General features: G+C 35.8%; 1 protein-coding gene across 2 annotated transcripts in view; it reads left to right on the forward strand.

Annotated features, from left to right (window-relative positions):
* Positions 1–26,900, forward strand: part of pcdh9 (protocadherin 9) — a 1,048,626-nt gene that overhangs the window by 726,424 nt on the left and 295,302 nt on the right. The gene's annotated exons all lie outside the window — the stretch shown is intronic.

The following is a 26,900-nucleotide window of genomic DNA, read 5'->3' on the forward strand; positions in this document are numbered from 1 at the left end:
TTTAACCACCTCCTTTGATCTCCAGCGGTGAAGAGGAACACCCACCCTACATGCCACTTAATGTTTGTAACTTTATACATTTTATTTTTTTATTTATTGTTATTTGGGTTTGTAATATTACGATTTTGTAAAGATGTTCAGGGTTAACTTATTAAAGGTAGCACTATAGAAATTTAGACATACATACATTTATGCATACATCCATTATAAATAGTTATGTTTTGTATTTATTAAAAGCATGTCTATATTTGTATCATTGTTGTAGCATTGGTCTTTCAGTAGAGTGCAACAGAGAATAATTACAAACATGATAGTGTGTGTTATTCTAAATTCTGCTACCAACTCTCCCAATATAAACAAATGTATTTCTGTTAATTCCTACCAATTTTTAGATCATTGAATAGGGCCAGAGAAGTTGAAGATGCCCCAATTTAAATTCAATCAATAAATGTAAGCAAAACTAACAATATAGTGAGAGGGAAAGAAGGGATTAGTGGTTGACATACTAGACTAGTGATTGCTCACTAATTCCTTCTTAAGATACTTAATACACTGAGACAGTTATAATAACCTATATTAACCAACCTAGACTGAAAGGGACACCAACCGAGACTGAAAGTGACCTGGATACTTCTGGACTCCCCTCCCATAACTACTACCTCTGAGCCACTCAACTGTCACCCAAACAATACCTCCTGATTGTATTTGCTGCTCCAGGGTGACTTTTATGCTTTTCAATGGAGGGGTAAGCAACAGTTTTGGATGGTTGGGCTGTCACTGCAAGTGATGGGGCTTAATCCATGTGATTCCCTAAAATTTGTGTTTTGACCTGTCTGGGACAGAGTAAACTCTGTAGCTTAATTACTCATTAGGCTTTATTTGCAATGGGTACTGGTGCAAGTGCTGGAGTGTTAAAAGGGTATAAAATTGCACCACTTACAGCCCAAGGGCTTACACTAGTGATGAGAGAATTTTTTCACCAGGCATGGATTCGCTGCGAATTTCTGCATTTTGCCATTGGCGAATTGTTTTGTGAAACTTAAGTGAACAATTTTTTTTGGGCGCAGTCATGTAAAAAAAAATGTGTTTTGCTAATTTTTCGCCGTTTCACAAATTTTCTTGCTGTTTTGCGAATTTTATGGCAAAGCGAAACGGGACAGATTCGCTCATCACTAGCTTACACCTTTATTCATAAAAACCTCTGTCATAAGGCTCAGATCTTAGTACTTTTATCCCATCCCTTAGCAAGCACTTAATACAGAGCTCCAAGGCCCCTTGCAACCCCAGGTGCTCATTCCTTTTGCCTCCTACATGATGTGCACAGAAGAGCTGTGCCAGGAAATAGCCACATCCATCCTGTATGAAGAGCTGCATACTGAAATGAGCACAACTCTTTTGATAGAGGAAGACACATTATGATGCCATATGAAAGGAGCCCTGTTATCTCTGAAATATTAAGCAAATGTAAATACTGGTATGTCAGTGTTACCTTGCTTTGCAATTCCCAAAATGTATTACTCCATGGTTACTTATTACTACATAGTAATTGATTGAAATTGAAAAAGTTTATACTAAATTTCCCTCCATAATATAATCGATAAAATATAGTATATATAATAAATTTCCCTCTACCCTAATAGCACCATGCCTGTAACACCAGTTCTGATCCTCCTTGGTAACCTGTACAGAATAAAATTGTTGGTTCTAATGATCTTATGGTATTTTTCATGATTAAAAATTAATTTGTTTTTTAGAACAGAATTATAGCATGGAGGAAAAATTATCTGTAAAGAATTTCAAATGCGTTCATGTGTTTGATCCTTGTTGTTTTTCAAGACTATTTTTGGTATGTGTGATATTAAAAAAAAAAAAAGTCTGGCCAGAAATGAACGTACATACTTTGTTCTCTGAGTTCATTTTTATCTCTGTTTAAGGAATTTTGCTGCAATTATTCTTATCAACCAACTATTCAAACATTGTTCTGTAATGTTCTAAGGCAAATGCCACAGCCTTGTTGCTACAAAAATAGCATTAATTCAATCTGCTCTTGTTTTTCTGATACCATTTAATGATCCCTACACCAAATAATAATTGGATAAAATTTATATTTAAGTGGAGGAAAAAGAACAAAAAAATGCATTTAAAGGAAAAGAACATTACACTGAGCTGACACTCTTTGTTATAGAGAAAATAACTACAATGTAATATTCATTATGCCACAAATGCACGCAATTACCCACATCCAATTTTACACTGGGTTACTTAAAAACCAGAACAATTCCCTTGCCTTTCCAAATCATAATGTCCTTAGCAGTTATATACTAAAATATGCCATTTACTGTAGAAATGCAATTGGAATTCATAGTATAACAATTTAGAATTTGCAAAGCAACATGGCCGTAAATATATGACATATTTCCACAATAATAGATAGAAAATCCCTATATTTAAGGATAAATTAAAGAAATGCTAGTAAATACCAAGTGGAGCAGCCATGTCTCTTAATTTCTTGCCTTGTCTCTTAGTTGTCAAAATGAACCAGTCTAGGCAAAGACATAGATAAACTGTTGAGTTGCACCTTAAAAATTCAACCTACAGCTGCAGGTTTGCCCAGGGGGCCCATACAGTGTAAAATGTAAAGTCAGACTCAAATAGTTGGTTTTCATTTTCACATCACAATTTATAAATACTTCTGCAGCTACACTCTACAAGCACACACAAACATATACAAACCTGTACACTCACATACATAACCCATATATCTACTATACTATATCTACTTGGACTTTGCTAAAGCGTTTGATACAGTACCTCACAGAAGGTTAATGATCAAATTAAGGAATATTGGCCTAGAACATAATATTTGTAATTGGATAGAGAACTGGCTGAAGGATAGAGTACAAAGAGTGGTTGTAAATGGATCATTTTCTAATTGGACCAGTGTGGTTAGTGGAGTACCGCAGGGGTCAGTCCTTGGGCCTTTGCTTTTTAACTTGTTTATTAATGACCTGGAGGTGGGCATAGACAGTACTGTTTCTATTTTTGCTGATGACACAAAATTGTGCAAAACTATAAGTTCCATGCAGGATGCTGCCGCTTTGCAGAGCGATTTGACAAAATTAGATAACTGGGCAGCAAACTGGAAAATGAGGTTCAATGTTGATAAGTGCAAAGTTATGCACTTTGGTAGAAATAATATAAACGCAAACTATCTACTGAATGGTAGTGTGTTGGGGGTATCCTTAATGGAGAAGGATCTAGGGGTTTTTGTTGATAACAAGTTGTCTAATGCCAGGCAGTCTCATTCTGTGGCTACTAAAGCAAATAAAGTGCTGTCTTGTATAAAAAAGGGCGTTGACTCAAGGGATGAGAACATAATTTTGCCCCTTTATAGGTCCCTGGTAAGGCCTCACCTTGAGTATGCAGTGCAGTTTTGGGCTCCAGTCCTTAAGAAGGATATTAATGAGCTGGAGAAAGTGCAGAGACGTGCAACTAAACTGGTTAAGGGGATGGAAGATTTAAACTATGAGGTGAGACTGTCGAGGTTGGGGTTGTTTTCTCTGGAAAAGAGGCGCTTGCGAGGGGACATGATTACTCTGTACAAGTACATTAGAGGGGATTATAGGCAGATGGGGGATGTTCTTTTTTTCCCATAAAAACAATCAACGCACCAGAGGTCACCCCTTTAGATTAGAGGAATGGAGCTTCCATTTGAAGCAGCGTAGGTGGTTTTTCACGGTGAGGGCAGTGAGGTTATGGAATGGCCTTCCTAGTGATGTGGTAATGGCAGATTCTGTTAATGCCTTTAAGAGGGGCCTGGATGAGTTCTTGATCAATCAGAATATCCAAGGCTATTGTGATACTAATATCTACAGTTAGTACTAGTGGTTGTATTTATAGTTTATGTATGTGAGTGTATAGATTGGTAGGTGTGGGTTAGGTGTGCTGGGTTTACTTGGATGGGTTGAACTTGATGGACACTGGTCTTTTTTCAACCCTATGTAACTATGTAACTATGTAACTATGTAACTTCAACGCTAACTGTAGATTTTAGTATCACAGTAGAACTGGATGCTATGCTTGTTCAAGAACTCATCCAAGCCCCTCTTAAAAGAGAAGGAACGGCTAATAAAGAGTTAATCTCAAGCTGCAGGCATACCTTCAGTTCTCTCAATAGTGCCCTTAAGTCTTCCCATATTTCTCCCGTTCAGATGATGAGAAGCCTCATAGGAAAAAAAACCCACTGAGCTCTGTACAGGAAGTTCCCATAATGCCTCACTCCTTCACCAAGACCAAAACCGTTGTACATGCGCAATTAGTAAGGCTATGAGGAAGCTTCCTGCTGATTGGCTCAGATTACACATTCCTAAGGGGGGGGAGGGAGTTCTTAGCATTCTTGAAGGAGCAGGGAGCTGTAGCGAGAAGAGAGCTGCGTGTCTCTGGCACAGGAAAACAAAGACAACAAACCCTGTTTCTTTTGACAGAGAACTCAGTGCAGCATTTCTGTGAGTGCTTATGGCTGTATTTACATTGACCTTTCTGATACAGCTTACTTAGTTTTTACCTTTCCTTCTCCTTTAAAGGCATTAACAGAATCTGCCATCACAACATCAGGGAAGGGCATTCCACAACCTCACTGCCCTCCCGGGGAAAAAACACCTAAACTGCTTCAAATGAAAGTTCCGTTCCTCTAATCTAAAGGGGTGGCCTTATTTGTACAGAGTAATGATGTTGCCTCACAAGTGCCTTTTTTCCAGAGAAAACAACCCCAACCATGAAAGTCTAGCCTCGTAGTTTAAATCTTCCATTCCCTTTACCAGTTTAGTTGCACTCCCCTAATTTACCTGACAAGCTTCGCGCATTAGCCAGCATGCAGCAAAGATTAGTAGTTTTCCATCTGATATTTACATTAGCTAATGGAGAGTTAGAGCTAAGGTTAATATTAGGCTGTTTCCTTTGTAACAGTGGAAGCTCCTTATCTGGTAAACTGTATGTCCCCCTCACTCCTCCCCTATGACCCCTTGCTAATCCCACTGCCCGTCTACACTAGTTTACCCATAAAACTCTAACTCACCCACCCACCCATCCCCCATCCAGTGGAGGATTTAAAATTTAAAAAATATGCAGCCATAGGGGAAGTACAGGCAAGATAGTTGTATGAGATTTCATCATTCCAAGGACCTTGAAAACTTGTACTTTCCCCAGGGGCCCTAATGTCAAATTTTTTGGAGCTCCAGAAGACCATGTAGAAGCCAAGCATACACACAAAACAGCAGCTAGCAGAATAAAACTTTGCTGATATGTAATCCATATTTAACATATAATATGAGTGTACAAAACATTATACAATAAAATGTTTAAATCAAGAAATAGAGTTTAAGTTTGCTTGCATAGTTTCCAAACATCATTTTGATTTAAATAGGACAAAAGTGCTTGACCTACATTTTTCAGTGCTTAGATTTTTTTCCATAAAAAGCTTCATTGAAAAAAAAAAATCTGACACTATGATCAGTTTAATTTCTTACTATCCTTTTATAATGTAGTTGTCACATGGTCTATTAATTGTCTCTCACAGAAACTAATCCAGATGGCTTTATTTTGCAGCCCTTCAAAGGCATTCACATTTTATCTTGAATGTTTCTGAGATGAATAGATTAAAACAACATTGATGTTCTAGTTTCATAAAATCTATTTGTTCTCTTCAAACCCCTTGTGGCCAGTAGGCCCAGACATGATTGTGTTATTTTACTCATCTCTATGAGGAACTTCCACCATAACTTTTCAAGCAGCACTGAATTAGTATAAAGAATACTGTAATGACATAGATCTTTTAGTGGACTTCTCACAGACTTCAGTCTCATTATGTTAAGAATATGTCAGAAGAACGGTGTCAGAACTCAAGAATAGACTAGACTGATTTACTTTCCAGGTCCCTCTACCCATTTTAATTATTGCCTTACAAATGGCAGTTCTTTCACCCTTGTTATGGGGCACTTTCATTAGTGTCTGTGGTGCAGGTGCCAAGGCCTAAAAGTACACACCAGCTTTCTGTTTCATTGCATACTAACATAACATAACTAACATAACAGTGCAAATCATACATGCACACTAGGGAAATTATACTTCTTTAGTACAAAAGTAAAAACTCTGTAAGTGTTAATTGCAATAATACCATTTATTGCCTTGGACTGAACTGCTATAGAACAATAAGGTGCTGGTAATGGAAAATTAATAATTCAAGTAATTGATTATAATCTGGGCACAGTTTGTAACTGCTTTCTAATGTTGCAAGGGACAGAGCCAGACATCATTTGATACAGTATGCACTGCATGTTCTTTTTAAAATCTGCAATATAGTATGTGTACATGTTATATAAAAGCTCAGCCACTTGCCTATAGACACTAATGATGCAATATACACATTAGTTCAGACTAATATGATCCTGTCTGTTTTATAATGACAAAATATGCTACATTCCTGCCTTACAGAAGAGTTCTAAACAGAAATACATTTCTAGAAATAATGGTTAGTATGGGACTTCAAGATATAAGTATCAGTGAGTTTTCTTTTAATATTTTCAAGATCTGTTGTTAAGCTAAGCTAATTAATGTGGATACAATCTTTAAAAGAAAGTATATTTCATACAGTCACAAAGATCATCCTCTCTTTGCTCTTTTTATCTTGGATATGCTATTGTGTTATCAACAATATTTTCAGAAATCTGCCTATAAAAAGATCTATCCATAAATCTATTCCATCAGTGGAAAGATGTTGTAGATTCCAGTTGATTTAATCGTGCAATATCATTTCATGGGGACTGGGATTATTTGAACAGCCATTAGCTATCACATAGATTGAAATGCTATTAGAAAATCTGCAGGTACAGTATAAGTATCAACATGACCCCTGATATCTGGAAGATTCAGGTAAGAAATATAAATCTATTTAAAGCATTAAGTAGTACAAAATAAATGAATGGTGACAATTAAAATACATTCCAGCAGTGTAAATCATACAATCTGCAGTCAAACACAAACATAAATATAATCACTACTGCCACAATAAACTTGAAAAACTTTAAATTTTTGTCAAAAACCCATCTATGAAAACAAAAAACTTTTCGTTTCGACAGCAAGTCAGAGCAATGGACTACAGAAAACTCAAGTGAGTTCATGACAGGTGCAGCATCGAGACTGGAACCATTCCCCCATATTGTTCACCAACCCACAACCCCTTACCCTTTTCCTCAATAAAGACTCCTAGATGCTTTGTTGGAAAGAGAAGGCCACAATTATTATTTATTAAAATCACTATTGATGAGCAATTTTTTTTTGGCAGGGATGGATTCACGACTCTCTGCAAAATTTTGAAGGGAAAATTCACAGTCGATAATGTAGGTACAAATTGAGCAGCTACTGAAAGAAAGGGTCACCATCCCCTTACTTTTCTGGTAGCTGGCCCGTATGTCATGAGGATCTCCGTGAGCTACAGCAAGTAGAAGTGGTTTTAGTTGTGTTTGCGCATGCACCAAGTCACACAATGTCACATGGCTGTTTGTTATGCTATCAGCATATTTTATTATTGTTATGCTATCAGCATGCTTTATTATCCCTTTCTATATAGTGCCTGTTTGCAAGATGCTCTAATTTTGTCAGTTGCACATGAAACAGCAGCAATTCCTGAGACTTTGCAACTGATCCGGAGGAGGAAAGCGCAGGGGGTGGGCTCTGCAACCATGTGACTTGCTTTGCCTGGAGTATTGTAGCCCCGCCTCTACTTCTTCTGACTGAGACTTTTTGCAATGAGAACAGAGTGGCATTCACTGTAAGCTTGTTTACTTTTGTAAAATGGTTTATATGGCACAGAAGCAGATAGTACAGTTAGCTAGCAATATACTTTGCAAAACTGTTTCTGCCAAAAGGTGAACATCCCCTTTAGGGCAAGAATAATGTTGCCTGTGAAAATCCCTAGTAATAAAGTCTGGCAGTCAAGATAATTCTGAGGCGAAGAAATGTGCAGTAGTGTGCAGCCAAATAGAAATATGAACATTAAACATTTATTTTATTAAATTTTTCAGAAAAACCAACTGTTTACAAATACCTTACTGAACAATGCAGAATTATTGGATATCTTTACTTAGGGTAAGGGAATTGCACACAGGGAGATTTTTTATATTGTGTATTTTTTATTTAAAATGTGGTATAAAACACCCCAAATCTCATTCCATTGCCCTCACTGTCTAATTCTTAAAAACAAAATGTTTTACTATGGCAGATTACTAATTGCTAAAAAAAAAAAAAAAGTCCCACTCTGTGGGTGTGTAATGCTACACACTGAAAAAATAGTAATAAAGGTCAAGTTAAAAGTTAATTTATTTAGGGCAAAAAAGGGCCATTTGTCACTGTTTACACTGTTTGAATTGGAAATAATTCATTCTATCAATTAACAATTTTTTCTTGAACTAATAGATGTATTTTTTTGTTGGAATATTGGTGTGTAGGCAGCCATTTCAGTGCATTGTGCCTGATCCTAAAGCTCCCCATACATGGGCCGATAGTAGCTGCCGATATCGGTCCCTTGGAGCAATTCGGCAGCTAATCGGCCCGTGTATGGGCAAAACCGAGCGGCCTGGCCAACCGATATCTGGCCTGAAATTGGCCAGATATCGATCGGCCAGGTTAGAAAATCCAGTCGGATCAGGGGCTGCATCCAAACGATCGTATTATTTTTTTTTTTAGCTACTTGCTACACAATATCGCCCACCCATAGGTGGGGATATCGGGTGAAGATAAGCGGATCTTATAGTGTATGGGGACCTTTAGGGCTCTGGCACACGGGGAGATTAGTCGCCCGCGGCAAAACTCCCTGCTCGCGGGCGACTAATCTCCCCGAGTTGCCTTCCCTCTGCCATCCCACCGGCGAACATGTAAGTCGCCGGCGGGATGGCAGACGCGGCGAGGCGATTTCGGGAAATCGCCGAAAAAGCCTCGCGAGTCTTTTTCGGCGATTTGCGCGAAATCGCGCCGCCGCGTCTGCCATCCCGCCGGCGACTTACATGTTCGCCGGTGGGATGGCAGAGGGAAGGCAACTCGGGGAGATTAGTCGCCCGCGAGCAGGGAGTTTTGCCGCGGGCGACTAATCTCCCCGTGTACCAGAGCCCTTAGCCTTCAGCCAGCACTTCACAATAGAATTGCTTTCAGATAAACTATTGTTTCTTCTACTAAATGTAAATGAGTTGTTGTTGTTTTCTGACGAGTCTTTTTACCATTGAGTGCTATTCTTATTTCTACCTGTAGGTGGAGCATAGGAGCATTTTTAGCAATGCAGGTGTCAGGGAGTTTTAATTTTACCTTCCTATAGTTCAGCTGATAAGCTGTTGGGGTTGGAGGGGGGGGTGGAAGAAGGGAGGGGATGACATCATTCTAACTTGCAGCGGAGCAGTAAAAAGTGACTGAAGTTTATCTTAGCACAAGGCACCTGGGAAAGAAGGGAAGTGTCTAGCCCCTTGTCCAATTTTAAAAGTAAATTTGGTGCTGGCAAATTTGTTTCATGATGATGAAAATGTCACGGTCACCTAATAAAAAAAGTTACGACCATTTTGAATAAGCTGCAGTTGTATCAAAAAAAGTCACGGTTGCATCAAAAAAGTTGTGTTTGCAAATATTTCACCGGTTTGCAAATTTTTCAACAAAAACAGAACAGATTTGCTCATCCCTACTATCAACTGATGCATTTTGTAACAAACATATTTGATATTTGTGCTTTATTTGTTGTGCTTTATTTGTGTTTATAATAGCTCTACATTGTCATTGGTCAGGTGAAAATAAACTTAAAATATAAATTCACTCTTTACAGCATTGAAATGCGTTATCTGTCATAGATGTAAAAAAAACATCCAGTTCTTCTGTAAAATCATTACAAAGAGGATAAACTATATTATGTGGAAATGTAATCAGTATGAAGGCACTATGCTCTCCTGTTTAGATTTACAGTTACGTTGCATGTGTGTTTAAGAGACTGCCTTATCATGTTTTATCTTTGTTCTGCAGAGTTTAAAAATCTTTAAAAACATTCTTAAAAATATGATGGTATTCTAGTGTTTTAATAGGAAAATAGGTATAATTGCAAATTAAAACAAAACAAAAACCCAACCCATTGTTTACTTTAGGGGGACCAAACGTCTCATTATGAAGCTCAAAGTTTCCTTTTATTTTTAGCCACTGTGTGCTAGGAAATCATATCGGCCATTTCTATTTCTCTGTAATAAAGAAATGCTCTAATTACACACAATTATTACAGAAGCCATTTCTGCAATTTTAGACATAGATCATTTTTTCCACAGTGCAGGCTACTTAAGCTGTAGTGACACACAATTGAAAGTGGAAGAACTGAATTAGTAGTTGTCATTCCCGAAGACCTGCAATCAAGCATTACAAATTCTCTAGTCAGCTGTTCAAATAAATACACAGCAAATTAAGTTTTACTTTTTTTATGCTTTTCTTAGGGAAATTGATTTATATAAGCATTTTTATGGAGGTAGTTTCTAAGCTGACAAGTACTTTGTACTATCTCCCCTGTGGTTTTAGTAAGAAGAATACTGCAGTGTTGTCTGCCAAGGCTGCAATTATACTTGTTTGAATAATAACGTGTTACAGCAGTAGTACTGTCAGCACTGTCTCTAGTAGTGCTGTATAAAGTCTGGATAGGCCATGCTTCAAGTCTTTTACAACATTTAAGCCTGTAGCTCAGAAACACTAGAGGGCTGTATAAGTCCTTTTATAGACATCATCCTGGTAGCGTCTAGCTGATACTGTTTTTATTTTTCCAATGTATTCAGGGATTCTGTTCACATAATGACTTCAATAACTTGAAGCTACAAAATATCTTCAGTTTCTGAAACAATTTTTGGCTTCCTAAGTCGCAAAGTCCCATGGACAATTTGAGGTATACAAAATATTAACCTTTAAATTGCAGCTAAGGGAAATTACATTGAGGGGAGAGGATGTCTGTTGATTACAGAGAAATATTCTTAAACTCATTAAAGCTTTTGAAAATACAAAGTAAAGCATTTAAACACTACTAATTTGACATTGGTAACATTTTCTAGAATAGATAAGAAAAAAAAATGCAATTTTATTTATAAATTGCTAATGAGATAATGCAGAGTTTTAAAGTGTGAAGTAGCAAATGCTGTATTCTTCCAATAAAGCAGAAGATTAAATATTTGTTATGATGGTATGCTTGTTAGTTAAATAACATAGGCCTCCTATACATTGCTCCACTCCAACATATTACATCCTTTAGAAGTAGATCAAAGTCTAATGTCCCATGGGTAATTTGACTACGGCAATAAAATTGCCAATGTAAAACACTCCACAGATGTAACAAATCATTTTCTGAGGAGTAAAGCAAACAGTATGATTTAACTTCTCTGGTGAGAAAATTGCCTTTTATGAGGTGGTGAGCAGGAACCTCGGAATTGCAGTAGATGTCATCTACATGGACTTTGCAAAGCATTTTATTTAGCTCAAAAATGAATTATAAAATTGAGGAATATTGGCCTAGAACATAATATTTGTACTTGGATAGAGAACTGACTGAAGGATAGATTACAAAGCGTGGTGGTAAATGCAACTTTTTTAATAGGGCCATTGTTGTCAGTTGAGTACTGCAGTCCTTTTTTTCTTTGCTTTTTAACTTGTTTATTAATGACCTGGAGGAGGGCATAGAGAGTACTGTTTCTATTTTTGCTGATGGTACTAAATTATGCAGAACTAAAAGTTCCATGCAGGATGCTGCCGCTTTGTAGAGCAGTTTTTACAAAATTGGAAACTGGACAGCAAATTGGAAAATAAGATTCAATGTTGAAAAGTGCACTTTGGTTAAAATAATATAAATGTGGGTTATACACTAAATGGTAGTGTGTTGGAGGGATCCTTAATTGAGAAGGTTCTGGGGATATTTGTACAGTAGATAACAAGTTGTCTAATTCCAGAGAGTGTCACTCAATGGCTACTAAAGCAAATTAAGTACTGTGTTGCATAAAAAGGGGCATTACGGTATGAAAACATGATTTTGCCTCCTTATAGGTATCTGGTAAGGCCTCACCTTGAGTGTGCAGTACAGTTTTGGGCTCCAGTCCTTAAGAAGGATATTAATGAGCTGGAGAGAGTTCAGAGATGTGCTGGATGATAACCCTGTACACGTACAGACTGATAGGGGGTGTTCTTTTTTTTCCATAAAAAATGATCAGTGCACCAGAGGCCACCCCTTTAGATTAGAGGAACAGAACTTTCATTTGAAGCAGTGTAGGTTGTTTTTCATGGTGAGGGCAGTGAGATTGGTGAATGCCCTTCCGAGTGATGTTGTGATGGCAGATTGTGTTAATGTCTTTCCTTCCAAGTGATTTTGTGATGGCAGATTGTGTTAATGCCTTTAAAAATGCCTTAGATGATTTATTGAACAAGCATAGTATGCAAGGCTATTGTGATACTAAAATCTACAATTAGTATTGATGTTGGTATATATAGTGTGTATAGATAGGTTGGTATAGGTCTATATGTGTGTGCTGGGGTTTTCTTGGAAGGTTTGGACTTGATGGACTTTGGTCTTTTCAACTATGTATGTATGAGACATGTGTGACATTCAGAGTTAAAAAAGATTCTGTTGATAAATAAAGAAGATGTTCCCATTTAGTTTTTTTATTTATTAGATCACTTCACATAAAGTAACCACTGGTCAATAGCCAAGTGCATCCTCAAAATAAATGGACTGACCCTCCCCCCCCAACCCAGTGTGCAAAGCACTGGCTAGAGAAGCCTACTGTAGTGGCAATCAATAATGCAAGAGGATCATTAATCAATAATTTAATGATTCATCTAGCCTTTCTTCCTGCTACATACAAGTCAGATACAACATATCATCAGGAATGCAACTCTTTGCAACACTCTGACAAGTGTTAATACAATTAAGAAGCAAAGTGAATGAGATAAGAAATGCTGCAATCAATAAAAATTAAATAGAAGCACAGTGCCACTGAGATAAAGTATCATCTCATTTAGTAAGTCAATAGGAGCAAATCTGCATAGCCTTTAGAAGGGCATTGACCAACACCTGAAGAAATTGGCAGTAAAAAATGCTTAAAACACTTGGACAGTACATAACAAGAAATGTTGCTTTACTCAAAAACCAAATAGTATGACAAATGATGTAAAGGATAAGGAATATAAATAATGTAAAAATATATGAAGACACTTTCTATGCTATGTGCAAAGTTGTGGAGTAATGGTAGAGGAAACAGACTCCGTAGCTATAGGGGGTTCCAGTAAGCACCTTAATAATAACTAATATATCAAAAAATCATTTTTTTACTGGGAGGCCATTTATTCCTGTTAATGTAAAAGAGTTGCTAGGCGCACTGCGTAAAAGTACATGAGACCACTGCATTTACACATTTCATGTGACATTTGCACGTCTCACCTTGCTGATATTCTGTAAGCAACTGAGGTTAGTGTAAGTATACACTCATAATATTTAAGTGCATTTACTACAAGGAATAATGCATCAATTGCAGGGGAAAAGAAAAAGGAGAACTGAAGTAAAGCTTATCCACCTAGTGTTGCACCTAACTAAAACGCTTGATTTTAGACGTGCAGTATAAGGGCATCTCTGCAATGTGTCAACTGGGAAAGGCTTTTCATAGGGTTAGACACAGAAAGAAAATGGAACATCATTAAAACATTGCTTTTTAAGTATACGGATCAGTATATTCCCCTTGTAAGCAAGGAGAGGCATCGTAAAGCAAAACCTTTATGGCTGAATAAAAGTGTTAGTGTTGAGGTTGGTAAGAAAAAATACGTGCTTTTAAAGCATTCAAGTTAGCTGGGACAGCAGAAACTTTCATCAGGTACAAGGAAGCAAATAAAGCATGCAAAAAAAGCTATCAGGCAAGCTAAAATAGAAATGGAAAGGGATATTGCAGCTAGGAGTAAAAAGAATCCATGGGATGACTATGTTGCTTCGCCTGCTGTGTTCCTCCCTTCTGTTTGTTGGACAAAGACCCTACACCCAAGCACATGAAAAGTAATGTGGTCTATGCTGTCCAGTGTAGTGGAGAGTGCTCTGACTTAAACATTGGGGAGACAAAACAACCTCTCTGTAAGAGAATGGCCCAACATAGGTGGGCGAACTCCTCAGGACAAGACTCAGCGGTCTATCTACACCTCAAAGAAAAAGGTCACTCTTTTGAGGACAGTAACGTGCATATTTTGGACCGAGAGAACAGATGGTTTGAAAGATGTGTGAAAGAGGCCATTTATGCCAGCCTGGAAAAATCATCCCTGAACAGAGGAGGGGGCCTGGGACACCGCTTGTCATCAACATACAATGCCGCTTTGACATCCTTACCCCGGCGGTTTCACAACAGTCCAGTTGTTTTAGACTTAATTCTACTAGATACTGTATATTATGACCTGGATGAATGACAATCTTCATAGACATCCCATTTTCTCAATCACAATTTCACATTTCTTGTTATTAACTAGTGCATCAGTTGTGATGCATCAGCGAGGTTTTCTAAGGCTGCAATCTGGAGAAAATGTTGGGTGATGGTTAGGGCATGGCTGGCTTGTGCTCCCAGATGCTGTAGTCTACAACCTACCAAAAGATTTTTTTTATCAGCAGCAAGACAAAAACCAGAGCCAAACTGCACCCCTTCTGTAGTCTGTAATTAATGACCCCTATATATTTCTGCATTGTTTTACCATTCTGTCATTTTTTTTTTTTCTTACTGCAAACACAATGTTCCTGAAAAATAGAATGGCTTGGGAATGAATATGATGAGAGCACACAAGCATTTTGGTTGAATTGGGAATGAGGATGCTACAGTATACTTCACCCAATTTAATGATATGAATAATTTAACAGAAAGAAACTGTTGATAAATAGTAAATGTTTTTTTCAGGTTAGTTGTAGTTAGCATGATGGAAAATGGTAAACATTTTCGAAACGTGCAGCCATGACCTTTTGATGAAATCACAATGTAGCTATGGTGTGAAATGGTATTTGTGCTACTTTTAAGAAATAGCATAGTAATTTAAACAAATTAAAGAGTAAGAAAAGTAAATATATTTACTCTCATTTACGCCTAAACACATCATGTTATACTCTCTGTACCATCTACCAATTCTACATACATACTGTAGATCAACAAAATGGATATTTAACTTATATAGATCAACAGCATCTGAAGCCTTGGAATGTACACCTAAGAGAGAAAATTTCAGTGGTAATTTTATAAAGAACATTTCATTTAATGGTTTATATTTTGTATAGGTAAAAGGTAAGATATGGCACCTGAGAGATTTTTAGCTATATACTGTATTTTACTCGGATTAAATTTGTTCACACAGGTTATATTTACTTATCGTACTGGTTCATGTCTTCAATTTTCTGTGGTTGATGAAAAAGTGTCACACAAGAAAATATGGAAGAGACGTTTGGTCTCTGCACTACAAAAATAAATGCATTAGAAGAAGTGCCTTAAACCATACAAGCTTTGAAAGACTTTTATTTCTCTTTTCCAACAAATAAATGTCAAGTGAAGATTTACATAGTACACATGAAAAAGACTGGAAAACTACAGGAAGGGAACATGACATGGGGAGATTCACCATTAAAATAAGGAAAAATACAAAATTTTACGCAGATATAATTGATTTTAGTAGAAATCAACATTTATATTTTGACTTTAAAATTAATACTTCATCAAATAATATTACAGACCAGTGGTCCTTGAGAGAAAGAATTTTCAGTTTCAGAAAGTTAGCTGGAAGCTTAAAGTCCTCCATTTTCTAGCTACAAAAAGGGCTCTAATTTGCATCACGTGGATCATGAAGTCAGACCAAGGGGCACATTTACTTATGCCCGACTTTTTCGCCATTTTCGCGACTTTTTCTACGCTTGCATGACTTTTTCGGATTTTTAGTGCGCAAAAAAAACGGATTGGTTTTGCTGCTGTTTACAATCGTTCAGTATGAAAATTTCATGACTTTCAGATTGCCAATATGATATCATATTTGCGATCTTCAGAAATTTTCGTTTCCAATCCAAATCAAACACATGTTTTGATATATCTGCCCCAAGAGTTGGAGCAGACAGGGAGGATTGTAGTTGAGAGCAGGCAAGGGTAAGTAACCATAGAAACAAGTAGAAATACAAATACTTGCACATCATTGGCAAGACAGAAGCCAACTTGAGCAAGTACAATGGTAGAAATCAGGCTTAAAAGAGGAGTTGGCATCAACAAAGGGAAGAACTGAAAAAGCTTTAAAAAAACAGAACAATACTGAACCCCCAGCATTATTGCATTTGCCAAGGCAGCAACTTGTATAATATGGCATCACTAAAAACACTGAGACATGATGACTCCAGGGTAAAGAAGCAAATCTACCTACCAGCAATAGGGAAGGGAATTGGTCAAACCAGACAGGTAGGGCATCTTGCATAACCTATGCTACTGCTAATAACATGGTTTAGCTGTGGGAAGCAATAAAAATATTCCCAGTGATGTATAATTCATTGAAAATGTGTTCATAGTAATGCTCATTTCACAAAATAAGATATACGCTATATATTTAACTTTTAAGTAAATCTAGGTAGGTAGGTAATGTACCAATAAAGTACACAGTATATTTTTGTTGGGGTAATTTCTCAAGACTCTTAGAGGGCTATGTAATAAGACATGCAAAGGCACATATACTTAACATATGGGGTTAAGTATATTACAGGTATGGGACTTGTTATCTAGAATGCTTGGGGCCTTGGGGTTTCTGGATAAGGGATCTTTTTGTAATTTAGTAACTATACATTTAGTCTACTAAAAGATAATTTAAACCTTAAACTCAATGGGATTGTTTTCCTTCTAATAAGGATTGGGATCAAGTACATGGTACTGTTTTATTACAGAGAAAAAGGAAATATATATTTTTTTATAAATTTGAATTATTTGATTAACATCTATGGCAGATGGCCTTCCTATAATTGGAACTGTATGGATAATGGGTTTCCTGATAAGGTATCCTTTTTTAACTATATTTTGTCATAAACAATAACCAATAATGACTGCTGAAAACTAAATTTTCTTATACCCTAATAATAAATACTAATACTAATAAATTAATTCAGTATTATGGTATTGGATTATATGCATAGTCAGGTAACATTTATTTCTGGATAATATCATCTATCCTACTGTCTGCCTTCTCACCGCACCCTTTCTGTCTCCAGGTTTCTCTGATCCCTTGCATCTTTAACAAGGAGAAATATCTTGTACAAGGTTCCCTGTAATTGGTTGGAAAGAATTAATTATTTTTTAAATACTCAGTATTTTGCATTCAGTTATCATCATGTAAAGATAAACAGAGGCTAACACAAAGTTGTTCATTATTGTGTTATATTATCCATTAGGAATGTTTATAATATCCATATAAAATGTATTATTCTATTAATGGCATAAACCCAGTAAGAGAGAAAATTGTGTACTACATACCACAAAAATCTTTAGGGGTCATTTACAGAGCAGAACACGGTGTGCAAAATACAAAAAGGCCTCAATCAGCCAGGTGTGGATTATCTGGATGTGGGATTGTGCAGGGGTGCATATGTGAGGGTAGATGAGCTTCCTATAATTATACCTGTAAGAGATATTGATTCTTCAGATTCTTATTGAGGTTAAACCTGTAGGCGACATTGTGATTTATGCAAGGCTGATGTCTGGGAAAGCTGCTATGTGCTCTGTAATGAGGGCCTGGGGAAAGCTGTATTACTAATGTCAAAGTGGAATGGGGTAGACACATTGTGATCTATGAAAGGATTATGAACTAAGGTTGCTTTTGTAGTCACCCATAAATAGCATGGCCCTTATTTGTTAGTTATTCTTATTAACCGTTATCCTGAGTGTATCAGTATTTTCTTTTTCTGGCGAACCAACCTGTTATTGTATTCTAGAATAACACTAAGTGGATTACCCACGTCATACTAAACCAGGAAGCCAGTATCTCCCTGTTCAGAGATAATGAGGTTTTGTTCTGCTCCAGAGGGTAAGTTACATAATAAAGTGCCATAGAGTAACATGATGATACATAATATGGAAAAGCCCAAAGAATAATAAGGTTCCCTGTTAGTCATTGTATATAAAATGCATATGTATTTTTAGAAATAAAAAAGTATATATTTGTGGCAATGGAGAGAAACCGATGCAATCATTGGACTAGTTTTATTCATTTTTTTGTGTGCTATATATAATGTGGGCAATATCCATAATATATACATACTTCTATGATGGAAATGTACAGTAAATTGATTACTGGTAGGAAATGCAAAATATATATTTTTGAAAAAAAAGACAGTTCAGCATTGTGGCAAGTTAAGAGAAACAAGAAACATTTTATTAAAGACTCATAAAGAAAAACCTGGCAGTGTTTTCCAAGATTGTTATCATTTCTGTTAAATTGGTGAGCATCTTCACTGAAGAAATCAATATTTAGTGAATGGATGGACAGGTTTATTCTTAAATAGCATGAATGCACAGTAAATGGGAAAGTAGAGGGTAAATGACAAAGGCCAATCAGGTTCAGGGAAAAAATAAATCATTAGGAAACAATAAACTGCCTTAATCTTCAATTCTCTGTAATTCTACCTAGGTACAAAATACAAATACACTGATTATGTGGCTTTTACATTACTTTGAAAGATAGAACACGTCTGGGTTTACTTAATAGTAAGTGAAAAGTTTGGTACAAATGGTCACATATAGCAACCTGCCAAGAGAGAGCATCTATTAGTCACCTGAGCATCTTAATGGTTGCTTTGGATTACTGTACATGCCTTTTATTCCATGTTGGGTAATTTCAGGATACAATTTTCATGTAACGAAAAGTATATTTTATTGGACTGAAATAGAAGGTGAGCCTCTCCAAACTTGTCCCCTTAGTTCCTCTCAGTAATGTTATCTGAATCCTTAGCAAGACCGGTCAGTCATACAAAACATCTGCAGGCACAGATGAAAAAAAAAAAAAGAAAAGCAAAACTCCAGTTCATAGTCTGTGACTCCCATAATAGGTAAGGCTTCCTGATCCTTGGCTTTTATTTTGTTGATAAATTATTGTACTAAGCACTACTATCAAGTTAGACAAGGTTGGGGTTGTTTACTGTTGCTGAGGCTTTTCTGAAGTGCAAGAGGTCTAAAGTACAATCCACAGCCATTTAAGCAAAAAAAAAAGGGAGCCCCCTGCTCACACTACAGTAGATTTAATCAAGAATACAGTTTATTAAATTGTGGCTAAGTACCAAAGTGGTGCTTTGTGCCCATTTAGCAATTCATTTCATTCCTTATAGTGACCCAGGCTGATAATAAATATACTCTGATGGAGAACTTACTGCAGTTTTCCAAGAGGTATAGGTATAAGTGAGCCTCACCCATGGATAATGTTAGAGGCCCATAATAAAGAGGAGAGTCAGATAAGAGCCCCAATATTTCTCAGCCTTCAACAATGTTCTATTAACTCTTTTGCATATGGAATAAACATTTCTATGTATCTAATAAAATTGTTTTATACTGTATTTTTAAAAATACGTGTTTAAACTTTACTAGACTCTAAATAATGCAATATTCATATCTCTGGAACAAGAGTCCTCCCAGAAGACCAGATAACATTTCTGCACATAACATATTTGACAATCCATCTTTAACTTATAAGCCATTATCCTTCCTGAATTTCTAAATATAGACAATAAACATACAATGAGGTCAAACAACAAACCTGAAGGCAGATATTATACATATAGCTAAATACTATATTCCCTTGTTTGTGTGCTGCAAATTACAAAAAAGACAGTAATAGTTTTCCAAAATATCTGCAAAGAAACAAAGTAATTGTTTTAAAAGCATTTCATTGTCTGCAATGCACTATATTGTGCATACAGTTAATGGAATAACCTACATCAATTTACCTTTTAAAAAAAAATGTGTTAGAGTTATCAAGAGTAAAAATAATGGCATGAAACATTGATTAATTGGAGCCCACTATGAGGGTAATAAACTGTATAGGCATAAAAACTCAAAATACCATAGGCATCAACTTAGATCTTAAAGGGGTTATATAATAAAATGCTGTACGCAAGTAACCCTTATCAACCAATCAGCAGGTAGCATTTACTGGTCATATTGGTTGCTATAGGTCACTACTCCTGGGCAAACCTAGTGCCTTTTGTTACATATGGGGTTAAGTGATCAGCCTTTCATGGGGAATATCATGCAAGAAGCCCTGGTTTGATTCCCTGCAACTCCTTGTGACCCTAGACAAATGTATTCTCCTGTTGTTGCACCTATGATAGCTGCCTTACTTGCTGTAAAGAAAAAAAATAGAAAAATACATATTTGTGACACACACATTCTTTAATGATATTGCATTGTTTTTCTGTAAAGAAAAAATGTGTCCAAAATGTAATCTAAGCATTATTATTATTATTGTTATTATTGTTGTTGTTATTATTATTAGGGGTAAGTCTTTGAATAAGTTAAAAACAAATTATCTAATATGTCTTCTTAAAGGTTTTTCAGCTTCAGGGTATATCTTTTATGTTTGCCTTTTAATGTTTGTTTGGATTTTCTCTCTATCAGAGTTGCATATATCTAATAGTTTATTCAGCTAAATCATTATCAGTAAGAGTGCCATAGATAAACAGAAACTGTTAATCTTTCCATTGCCAAAGGGTTTTGCAACATATTGCAATGAAATGCACTGGGTGTCCCAAAGGCTGCAGATGGATTGAATGTTAATATAAACTATAAGGTTTATTACTGTAGATAATGCCATCCAAATTAAGCCATAAAATTGCAATTGAAGGATTGCTGGCTTTAAATTGTATCTCCTGAATCAAGAGTCATTTTTAAAAAGATTACTACGTGTTGTACTGGCAAATACAGATATTATACAGAACATATATAGCCTACAAACTACCATATCAACAAGATGTTTATTTAAAGAAGTAATAGAAGATGATGCTTTGTTTTTTTGCTAATTTTTTACTTATGTATTTATGAGGGAAGACAATAGAGGGGCATATGGTTCAAGCATTAAGTATAAAATTCTGGTGTAAAAATTTGTAAAACTGGTTTAAAAAAACCTTTTTCCTCAATGTATGTTCCCTATACTTTTTTTATTTACCATTTTATTTTCCAGAGAAAGGGAAAATAAACGCCTTCAAAAATACACCACTTTCAACTCTGTATTGGATTTCAGAAATGGTGGAGGATGGGATTAAATCATGAGTAAAGAGAATCATATAGTCTGATTCATGATAGTCTGGGCCAATTCATGATAGCACACATTTTATGTGGTTAAAATCACGATTGGAACAAATTCGGAGTAACCACAATAATTTCTGATGTGCGAAAATGTCACGAAAATTATTTTCCTGGTCGTACAAAAATATTGTGGTTGCGATCTGAAAGTCTCAAAATTTTTGGATCCATACGATCGTAAACGGCACTAAACCTTTCTGGCTTTGATACTTCAATGCATGATTTTGGAATCCTTCCATAGGACTCAATGGCACTCTAAAGATCCAACCTAGCCAAAAGATATTCACAATACCAAAGCTTGAATGAATTCTGAAATGGTCGTAGAAAAAAATGACTTTTTCGTGGAAGTTAACGCAAACCACGAAAAAGTCGTGCAATTTTAACAATATTATCATGGTAGATACGAAAAGTTCTATAAGTGAGAAAAAATCTGATTTTTTCTGAAAGAAAAAACTGTGCTTTCAAGAATGGGCCCCTTAGTCTAAAACATCTTAAATATCTTGAAAACTATTTAAGATATTATGTCTTCACTTATGCTAATACATTAAGAAAGCAATCTCCAGTTGTGGCATTTCTGCTATTGGAACTGTAGAACTGTAAAATTAAGAACCGTGGTGCTCATTGTTACTGCTTAAAAAACTTCAGGTTTCTCAAAATCTGTGTAGCCAGAAATATTGCTAAATGAGTAACATGATGGCTCTCATGAAAACGTAATTTCCTGAATTAATATCTATTGGCTGGAAAAAGTCCATGAACAGGGTATTTTAAAAGAACAAGAAACAAAGATCACACAAAAAAGTCCACATTCTTTATTTAATGATAAAATGTGTTTAATCTTTTAAACTGTATATGACTTGGAACAGAACCTTGCGGTTATGTATGAATCCTATTGAATAAAGATAAAGCCTGGCACACAAATGTTATACAACTTGAAATATCTTATAATTTTGCTGATACCTGTTAAAGCCATGAACATATAGATGCATACTAGTTAAGAAAAGAAATAAATACTTTCAAAAATCTTTGTAGAGCACCTATTTAGAAATATGTATGGTGCAGGGATAAGTAAAGGGATACAGGTATTGGGGGCTATTTCGAATTAGGGAAAGGCCATCTCCCATAGGCTCCATTTTAATCACATAATTCATATTTTTAAATTCTCTGTAACAATAAAACAGTACCTTGTACTTGATCCTAAATAAGATATAATTAATCCTTATTGGAGGCAAACCGATCTTATTGGGTTAATTTAATACTAAAATTATTTTTTAGTATATTTCAGGTACAAAGATTCAAACTACCAAAAAATCTCTTATCTGAAAATTCTGGATAACCGGTCCCACCTGTACCATCATTGTAAGCTCTCTTAGCTCTTCCTTTTAAATTTTGCATTAGATTTTTTTTTATAGTCAAGTGATTCAGTTATCCCAAAACTGATTATTTCTTTAGATGTGTATTTTTTTCTAATCTCCCCAGCTTCTATGTAAAGAAATCATTAGGCTGCAGGGTTGTAATAAATGAATGCAAAGGGATTTTAGACTGCTGACTTATTTTTTTATTTGAGGTAGAATTCCATGAATGGAAAAAAGGTTTATAGACCTATGTGGAAGTAGAATGCAAAAGAAAATGTTTCCATAACTATTTTAAAATGAAAATAGATCACGATAATCTTCCTAAACAAATGCACATTATTTTCAGAAAAAAAACACACAATTTAGATGCAATGCTATAAATAAATGAATATCTAAAGTTAGGACATAAATGGTTTCTGGACATAAATGGTACCTTAGAGCATCCACCACCCTAAACACGGCAGTAATTCAAGGGTTCCCACAGCAGGTTAATTTACTAAGTGCAACAGAAGAATCACATGCTAATGCTGTTTCAGTGCAGCTCACTGGAAGTGACACAATCTCCTCTTTGGAAATATTAGAATGCTTAGCTGTGTTCATTTTGTTGCAGTGGGTGGATTCCACACCCAACACTGCTGCAATTACACTACAATTCCTGAAAAGATGCTTAATTTTGAGTTAACTTCTACATGAACTTCCCAGTTTATAGAAGCCAAACATTTACATTCACATTTATTTATTTATTTTTCTTGTTTTTTTCACTTAATAAATCTTGAAAATCCAGAGACTCTAATTTGGGCGTATCAGTTTTAGCACAAAAAGACCTTGGTTTAAAAAAAAAAAAATGGTAGAAATTTGTATGAGTATTGATAAATCAGCGACATCATTTATTCTGTGTTTTTACCTTGCTTTTTTATTTTACTGCTTCCTTCCTTTATTCAGTGATTGTGGCATGTGTTTTTTTAGCCATTAGGTAATGACTTATGTCCCTAGTGTCAGGAGTGCTCCACTTCATAAGAAAATGTCTGTGCCCATGGCTGCAAAGTCATCACACCTGCACACTGGATAGTGCACTTGAAGTGAAAATTCAAAGTTTGCTCCTAACAATGCCTTGCATGCCTCCACTGAGAGATAGCCTTTTATAGGTGTCGTCAGTTAACATCCCCATGCTTTTCCACAGGACTTCCTCCTTTCTGATGTCCCAACAGCTAATGATCATGTAGCCCATGTGTCTACAATCTGGAGTTCCTCTACAGCAAATTTGGAGAAGAGTTCTTTAACACAAAAAAACTTTTGTGTTGGAGTCAAAGTATGGTTGTCCACCAAGAACATCCATCTTAAAATTCCCTCTCCAAATGTGGGTCTTAAGTTTATTGGTCCCTTCCTGATCCTCAAAATGATTAACCCAGTGACTCACTCCCTTCCTGATCCTCAAAATTATTAACCCATCAGACTCACACTTCCTCCTGAGATGCAAATTCCTAATGTGTTCCATGTGTCCCTTATTAAGCCTGCAGCCTCTAACTGTCTTCTCTGGACAGTCTCCTCCTATTCTTGTCATTGTTGATGGTCAGCAAGAATTTGAAGTTGAAAAAATTCTGGAGTCAAGATTCTCCACATTCTCAATATAGTACCTCTGCTTTATAAGAAAATTAAATGTGGCAGCGCCCATAGCCTCAACGTCAATCATCAAGGTTCAATGTCCAAGTATAGGACTTTTTTTTTAGATAAGCATCTGAGTGTGTTCTATATTGCTCTTTTGGATTGATCTTCTGGTGTTAGACCCTTCTGCCTGTCTGTGACCATTCTGTTTGCTGCCTAAAACCCTTCTGATACCATGTTTTTGGACTGTTTGCTGGCCTGAACACAAGCTTCCACCTTGGTCCCAACTACAAACTTGTTAGGAGCCGAGTAGGGCCTTTCACCTAGTATGTAGAGTTCCTAGTATGTGGATCATAGTGTTCTTTAAGTGCTGCCTTGGGCATGCCAGTATTTTTTTCTTTCACTTCTATTTACACTCATATCACTGATTAACCCTTTTCCTGCCAACACAATATCATGCTACATCCTTAGTGGGGAAGTGACCTGCTGCCAACCTTGACCAAGCATAATATCCAAGTGAGTTTATAGATAGTTCAGTTAGTATAGGTTTGTGTGTGCTGGGTTTCCTTGGAAGGGTTGAACTTGATGGACTCTTTTTCAACCCTATTTTGAAAAAAAAAAGTAACGTATGGTTCTAGCGTTAATGCTGTACTACAGCAACTCTTAACAAAACGTGTTTCTCAAATCTTAGCTAACCTGGCCAGATTGGTTACAGGAAAAATGGTTAAACTTTGTTTAATATAAAACCTGTAATTTTACATATGTATATGTTTTACATACATTTACATTTGGGAAATAACTTGAATTTATTTTGCATATCATTTCAATCAACTCTACATAAATAGAAAGTTCCAGGGTTTCTTAATAGTATATGGAAATATGCATCATTTTTATAGCTATTTTGGTGTACTGATCTCTTTTAATTAAGCTGGGATTTCATACACTTTCACAATTTTGTGTGTGTCTAATACTCTGTTAGAATCATGAAATATGATGCATAGTTAACAAATGAAAAGTTGTAAAGTTTTAAAAACAGAGCTTACAGAGTTAAATCATTAGACCTAATACTTTATAAGCTACTCTCAATTCCATTTTAAATTGTATCCCTCATTAGTTGCTTGATGATCTTCTTAATTGCTAATAGACTATAAAAGATGTTACACTATACCTGGGGCAATATGCACTATGGGCAGTTCATTATTTTAATGTAACTCAACAAGTTTAGAAGTTTCTGAAAAATAAACAGAATAACATATGCTTCTTTTACTGAACAAACATCTTTTCCTTCTATCTCATGTTTTCTTTCTTCCTTTGCAATACACATCTGTAACCAACCATCTGTGCACACCCTAAATATGAAGTATAATACCTGCCAGTACAACACCAGTTTCAGTGGTTATCATGGAAAAACTTCAATAAATGGAAAATGTAACCACACACAATGGCACTAAGTGCAGTTTCCTTTTTTTTTTTTTATTTCATTTATGATTATTATTTTTTCTTGGCAACCAAATGTAACAAGTAAAATGTCTATTTCTATTTTCTGCTGTGAAATTTGCAGCGAAAATTCAGCACAGAAAACTTTGTAGCACATCAACAAAAAGTTGTGGTCACAGCAAATTGGGCCCAGTCGCGTAAAAAAAGTTATGTGCTGAAAGCGTTTCACAAATTTTTCGCCAAAGCGAAACGGGAAAGATTCGCTCATCGCTAGCTATGGGTAGTAGTCAGTTGTCAACTCTTTAACAAAACTTGCATTCCAAATACTACTTGTTATTATTTCCTTATTATCGATTAAATTTCCATATGATCAATTAAAAGCAACCAATTGTTATCCACATTTTGATCACAATTATTTAGCTAATGCTAGCCCGGAAAACCTATAGGGACTTATTTTTGTATTTCTCTCTTGTTTTTTAGTTCTTCTATTAAAATTATAATTTGTGTACTGGAAGAACACCACCTATCTCACAGCCCTAATATTATGCTATGACTCACTTGGTACCCTAGTTGCCTTAAAAGTAAATATGCCATTTGGTGCTCACAAGTCTTTGCTACTTTGAAATGCTTTGACACAAAAAATATATACTTTAGACTGCACTCTGTTGTCTAACTTCATATTTTGTATATGATCAATAGTGTTCCCGCACTGATGTTACTAGTGTTTATGTTGCAATCAACTTTACATGTAGTGAATGGTAAAAACCCTAAACTCGCTTTAACCCAAATAGTAAAGTTCTGTGGCATATTTGTCTTTTTATACAATTCAAAATGTTTGAGATGGATAGGGATATATAAGACCATGTGGCATGTAATGTTCTTCTTTCGCAATTATGCTTGAGAAACACCAATCAGTTGCATGTTTCCATGTCTGAAGTTGCACAATTTAAAAACATTCCATAATGCTCTTGACTCAACCAGAATTGCAGGCAGCAGTAGGGTATTTGCTATTGGCATTTTGATATACATGTGTAAGCATATTTTCAGTTTCGTGAGATGGGGCATTCAATATAGTATGGCTTGTTAATATGAGAAGGATATTCCCTTGTTATTCTAAAGCACAATTTTAATGTTAAAATAACCA

This window comes from Xenopus tropicalis, chromosome 2 (genome assembly GCF_000004195.4).
Source record: "Xenopus tropicalis strain Nigerian chromosome 2, UCB_Xtro_10.0, whole genome shotgun sequence".
Taxonomy (NCBI): domain Eukaryota; kingdom Metazoa; phylum Chordata; class Amphibia; order Anura; family Pipidae; genus Xenopus; species Xenopus tropicalis.